Source organism: Physeter macrocephalus, chromosome 9 (assembly GCF_002837175.3).
Source record: "Physeter macrocephalus isolate SW-GA chromosome 9, ASM283717v5, whole genome shotgun sequence".
NCBI classification, from domain to species: domain Eukaryota; kingdom Metazoa; phylum Chordata; class Mammalia; order Artiodactyla; family Physeteridae; genus Physeter; species Physeter macrocephalus.
In genome coordinates this window covers 12778031-12784664 of record NC_041222.1, presented here as the reverse complement: position 1 = coordinate 12784664, position 6634 = coordinate 12778031, and the positions used below count along the sequence as shown (strand labels likewise).

At 40.4% G+C, this 6634-nt stretch overlaps 1 long non-coding RNA gene across 2 annotated transcripts in view; it reads right to left on the bottom strand.

Annotated features, from left to right (window-relative positions):
* Positions 1-6634, bottom strand: part of LOC129392398 (uncharacterized) — a 15379-nt gene that overhangs the window by 5754 nt on the left and 2991 nt on the right. The window contains exons 2-3 of one of the 2 annotated variants that reach the window (XR_008618172.1): positions 4881-4961; positions 4193-4274 (exon numbers count right to left, since the gene is read on the bottom strand). This is a non-coding gene — a long non-coding RNA (uncharacterized lncRNA). The remainder of the gene's footprint in view (positions 1-4192; positions 4275-4880; positions 4962-6634) is intronic. The other variant, XR_008618173.1, reaches the window with a different exon arrangement.

Below are 6634 nucleotides of genomic sequence, written 5' to 3'. Positions count from 1 at the left end.
GCCATGGCCGCTGAGCCTGCGCGTCCGGAGCCTGTGCTCCGCAACGGGAGAGGCCACAACAGTGAGAGGCCTGCGTACCGCAAAAAAATAAATAAATACATAAAAAAAAAATAAAATGGTGGGTTAAAAAAAATTTATGTAGCATTATTGTAAGGTTTAAAAATTTTTAAATAAGCTTTTTAAAAAATTTTTAAATTTAATTTTATTTATTTTTTTTATACAGCAGGTCCTTATTTAAGCTTTATTGTTTAGAGCAGTTTTAGATTTACAGAAAAATTGTGAAGATAGTACAGAGACTTCTTCTATGCCCTATACCCAGTTTCTATGGTTAACATCTTACATTAGTAAGATACATTTGTTACAATTAATGAACCAATATTGATACATTGTTATTAACTATCATCCATACTTTATTAAGATATCATTAGTTTTTACCTAATGTTGTTTTTCTGTTCCAGGATTCCATCCAAGATACCACATTACATTTAGTCATCATATCCCCTTAGGATCCTCTTAGCTGTGACAGTTTCTCAGACTTTCCTTGTTTTTGATGACCTTGACAGTTTTGAGGAGTACTGGTTAGGTATTTTGTAGAATGTCCTTCAGTTGCAATTTGTCTTATATTTTTCTCACAATTAGACTACAGTTACAGGTTTTGGGGAGGTTTATAGAGAAAAAGTACCATTTCATCACATCATATCAAGGATACATATTATCAACATGGCTTATCACAGTAGATGTTGACTTTGATCACCTGAGTTGGTGTTTATCAGCTTTCTTCACTGTAAAGTTATTTTTTTCCCCTTTTCATACTGTACTCTTTGGAAAGAAGTCACTAGGTACAGCCCACACTCAAGGAATGGAGAGTTATTCTGTACCTCCTTAAGGAGGCTGTATTTACAGAAATTATTTGGCATTCTTCTGTACAGGAATTCTGTCATTTCTCCTCATTTTTATTATTATTTTTTTATTTTATTATTATTTTTTTTTGTGGTATGCGGGCCTCCCTCTGTTGTGGCCTCTCCCGTTGCGGAGCACAGGCTCCGGACGCGCAGGCTCAGGGGCCATGGCTCACGGGCCCAGCCGCTCCGCGGCATGTGGGATCCTCCCAGACCGGGGCGCGAACCCGGTTCCCCTGCATCGGCAGGCGGACGCGCAACCACTGCGCCACCAGGGAAGCCCCTCTCCTCATTTTTAATTCATATAATTATATCACTATCAACTCATGGATATTTATTTTATACTTTGATTATAATCCAGTACCACTTTATTTTGTTGCTCAAAGTGTTTCAGTTTTAGCCATTGAGAGATCTTTCAGTTGACTTCTGTACTCCTTTGACATACCTCCATCAATGTGGGCTGTTTTGTTTTGGGTTTGTTTGTTGGTCTGTTTTGAGTACTCCCTTACTTTCTGGCACTACAAGATGCTCCAGGATCATCTTGTATATTTTCTGCCCCAGTCCTAAAATGAGTCATTTCTCCAAGGAACCCTGGTTCCTTTTATTGGAGTATAGGGTTAGAAACCAAGATCTGAGTATGAGACGTGCTCATTTCTACTAGAAATAAGATTTAAAAGAAAAAATATCTTTTTTTAGTTTGAGTGTTTTGGAGAGACCCAGCCTGTAGTAGGATTTTTATCTTATAATCAGTGTTTATTTACTCTGCTCAGTTTACTTTGGTCAACAGTTGCACACCTGTCTTACAGGTCATTGTCAACCCTTCAGCAGCCCCTAACTTCAAAGTTTCAGTTATGGGTCAGGAAACTGAGTCCTGGAAAACCAAAATGTGTGTCATATTGTCTCTGCTTCAGTTCTACCTTCTTTACCATCTTGGAATAGACCTCCCAAGGGTGGCGTTCTTATTTTTCCCTGGTCCACCCAAGTTACCAGTCCTTATTTCTTCAAATTTCAGATTACTGCTGGACTTTTAGGACAATCTCATTTACTTTCTAAAAAATGGCACTGAGTTATTACTTAGAAGAAATGCTTGTCAAATCTCACTGCTTTCCTTAATTTGGATACAAATTGGAAGGTATTCTTCATAGTTTTTGGTAGGGTTGTGTCAGTTTCCTAGTTTCATTATACTTGAAATTTCTTCTCTGGTTTAGGTTCATTTTTGTTCACTTCCCTGGAAGTGAACAAGTAACAATTAATGACCTTGATTAAATATTTCCACTCTTCTCAAGCAGCCTTGAATACTGTCTTTCACCAGCCATTATCAAGATTCTCCCTTAACTTACCTATTCCTAACCAGTTAACTAATGTGTGAATCACCCCAATGTTTTCAAAGAAGTGGAGGTGGAGGAATAGCTGTGAGTAGGATAGCAGAAGAAAAAGGACAAGTCCTTTTTTTCCCCTTTTCCAAGAACCTGTTACCTATAACTCTTGTGCCCTGAACTGAAGTTAGCTTCCTATAATAAGAGTTGATGTGCCTTTCCTTGGTATTCCATTTGTCTACAGATATATGAAGTTGATACATATTATAGATGCCTATAATATTGTAAATGTTCTTATATGGGACAAAATAGTCCCTTCTTAGGAATCTGAGACCATATCTTTAATAGGATATATAAATTTTATTTGCGACTAGAACAAGGCCTTTGCTCTGGCCATTAAGTGAAACCTTCCCCTAAAATATTTTTTTTCTTTTTCCCCTAAAATTTTTGATACAACTGTTTAACAAGGAGTCAGATGGATTGGTTAGAGTATTATCTATTTTATTTTTACTTATTTGCCCTTTGTGGAAATAGTCTTGTGCAAAAATCTGATCATAGTTTACAAGGTCAGTGGAAAGGTTCCTGCGATGCCAGGCGGCTGGATAGAACTACTGCTCTCCCTCCCCAGTATGGTTCTAAAAGATGTTTACTTCATATGATCCTGCAGGGCACCAGGCAAATATTCAACCTTGAACAGGCAAACAAGCAAAAGGTCAGTGGCAGAAAAGCAAAACAAAAGAACAATCTGGAGGACTTCTCTATGAGAATATGTTGCTCATGTAACTGGGAAAGCAAATCTGCTCCCCCCACCCCTTAGAGGTGGAGGATTACTTGTATCAGAGGATAATAAGTCTTCATATAGCCTGTCTTCTACTGGAGCAGTAGGAGTAAGAGACCTTAACCAAGAACTTAATTTAGTAGAGGGTAGTAGGAGGATGACACCTACAAGAATTTAATTTGGCATAGAGGAAAGACATGGGGGTAATTCCAAAGTTTGGTATTTGTGTAGCAAAGTAGTGGCCATTAAGAGATAGATGGCTCAATTATGGGACTGATTCTTAAGCTAACTTCAAATATCTTTTTTTTTTTTAAATGCCTGGTAGGCACAGTTTGAAAGCTAGAAGATTAAAAAATAACTGGTATTGTTCTGAAGTATAAAATCATAAAATGCTATCTTTATAGTGAGCAAGGTTGAAGCTATGTTGATAACAGAAGAATCAAATGTTTCTCTTTCTCAGCTTGGAAAGAGTACATGTACTCACAGTAGAGTACTGTGTCTCCGAATTAATGCCTGAGTTTGGGAGATGTGGGTGTGTTTGACATAATAGTCACTTACTGGACCCCAGGAAGAATTAGGGGGAAATATCTCCAAGGGAATTGGACTTGGAACACCTACACCCACCGTGGACTCTCTTGCTAAAGTCATATTCTAAATAGAATGGGTAATTTATGCTTGGGAAAATGTTTGGCTTAGGAAAAGAGGATGGATCTTAATATATGAGACCAACTCCTGTGAGCAGGGCATGGGATTTCCTGAAAGCGGGTAGAGATATTAAAGACAATTTTAAAGAAGGAAATTTGAACAAAACTGATACTCTCAGGGAGAAAAGCAGATATGAAGATGAGGAGCAACGCTAGGGATTTGGCTGTGTTCAAGAGGGAACCCCTTGCAGTGGTTTATAGTCTTTTGATGCTTTTGCCTTGAGACAAAGTATCATTTAAAAGTTAGGTCCAGATGCATGTAACAGAAAACCAAAAATAACAGTGCCTTAAACTAGATAAAAATTTATTTATCATGCAAAAGAAGCCTAGAAGTAATGGTTTCAGGGCTGTTATGGCACTCCATGTTCATCAAAGATCCAGTCTCCTTTTTGTTCTATTATGTGAGTATATGGCTTTCAGTCTTAAGGTCACAAAATGTCTGGAAGCCCTTTAAAGAAGTTTTCCCAGAAGTCCTCCCCAACATCTTCCGCTTACCTCATTAGCCAAAATTTGGTCACATGGACACCATGTGGGAAGCTTGAGAGATGCACTGCTTTTGCTGGGCATACTGCCACCTCTAATAATAGAGATATACCGTTAATAAGAAGTGGAGAATGTGTAAGGGGTAGGCAGATACTCTGTGACATAGCAGTTGTTATATAAAGTTATTATTTATATAAATATATACATATAGATAGATAGATAGTAATTCCCTCATATAAACCTCAACTCTTTGGCAAAGAGTTGTGTGGGGATGGTGTAGTAAACAAACCAACGGGCTTCCCTGGTGGCAGCGGTTAAGAATCCACCTGCCAATGCAGGGGACACGGGTTCGAGCCCTGGTCCGGGAAGATCCCACATGCTGCGGAGCAACTAAGCCCACGTGCCACAACTACTGAGCCTGCGCTCTAGAGCCCGCAAGCCACAACTACTGAGACCACGTGCCACAACTATGGAAGCCCATGCGCCTAGAGCCTGTGCTCCGCAACAGGAGAAGCCACCACAATGAGAGGCCCATGCACTGCAACGAAGAGTAGCCCCCGCTCACTGCAACTAGAGAAAGCCCACACGCAGCAACAAAGACCCAATGCAGCCCAAAATAAATAAGTATTTTTAAAAAGGAAAAAAACCCAAAAAACAAACCAACAGAGCAAAAAAGTGGAATATGGCATGATCCACACACCCACTCCACTACTTGCACTCATGAGAGGGAGCAGTTGTCTGCTGAGGGAACTGTTTCCTGGAATTCTACGAGATGGCCAAGCTGCAAAGTGAGGAAAACCCACAGTGTGCCTTTGAGCAGGGGGAGAATTAGAAAGCTAGGTGGGAGACTCAGGAGGGTTCTGAGACAACTGCTCCCCAACCCAAACTCTCTTTCATGTATGTTACAGGAGAAAGTTCACCCTTGAAGGAGCTATGGACAAGGGGAAGGCTAGTTCCGCTCGTGGTTGCAAGATAGATGCAGCTGATCCAAGCATCACATCCAGAAATAACATTAGAAGAAAAGAGGCAATCTATTCTGTGGTCTCTTTAAGAAAGAAAAAACTTTAAGAAAAGAAAACCTTTCCCAGCAGACCTCACATTTGCCAGAACTAGAAAACACCAGCTGCTAAACAAGGCATTGACTGGTGAACAATGATATACACACAAAGGCTTTTACTGCAATATTGTTTATAATATAGACAATATTGAAACACCTTAAATGTCCATCACAAATGGTAAAATTAATATGGAGTATATTCATGTAAAAGAAAACTATGCACCTAAGATAGGCTGGGAACTGGGATGTGGGACCCTTTACTGGACAAATGTCTCCTCCAGCAACGGAATACAAAGAAACTATAAGGGGCTAAAAATAACTGCATGCATGGCAGTGGGGTGATTATGAACAATGTTACAAAAAGGCCACAAACCGACTGCCACTTGTGAAGTGCCTGGAGCAAAAGCAGGGTACTGCGCATAATCCCTGCACACAGCACCACCCCGGGGGTGGGCAGACCACCTAAGCCGCCCCTCCTTCCCGATTCACCATCTGCCCCTACCCTCGCTCTATTTAAGGAACCAGCCCGCCCTCCTTGGAGAGTGAGCAAGGGCACCTGTTTCTTGTTTTCACTCCCAATAAAGCCTTGCCTGAATTTCTCCTCTGGCCTCTTATCAATTTCTATTGATTAAAGAGTCCAAGGACCTAGGTTGGTAACACTTATTAAAAAAAAAAGGTGAACTTTTGGGTATAAACTTGCAAAGATGTTTATGATACATTAAGTAAAACAAAGTTTCCAATACAACAGAATATATATAATTTCCCCTATGCTTTTTAAAAATCAATCAAAATCTATATAAAAATTTCAAAGTCTTAAAGGATACATGCCGAACCGTTAACAATGATTATCTCTGAAGGGTGATATTAGAAACTTTCACTTTCTCTAGATGTTGGAATAATGTATTATCAGAAAAATATAGACATTAAGATACAGCAATGAAGTTAATATCCAACAGTTACTAATTAAATGACTGGCAACAATTCACTGAGCAATAAAAGGTGCAGCTAGGGGTCCTATTGGGAAGATTTGGTACCTTGTCAGAAACAACTGCTATACCTTCAAAACCCCAAGGATTTCCCTTGGGGTGAAAGGAATGGAAAGTTTCAACAGATCCCTGACTCTTCCAATGCGCTTGAAAGCATCTGCTGTTAGTCACATTGGATTGCTGGCCTTTGACCAGCAGTTAGTAATTTTATATTTGACTGAAGAAGCCTAGGATATCTTAAAAAGCAAGTTGAGGGCTTCCCTGGTGGCGCAGTGGTTGAGAGTCCGCATGCCGATGCAGGGGACGCGGGCTCGTGCCCCGGTCCGGGAGGATCCCACGTGCCGCGGAGCGGCTGGGCCCGTGAGCCATGGCCGCTGAGCCTGCGCGTCCGGAGCCTGTGCTCCTCAACGG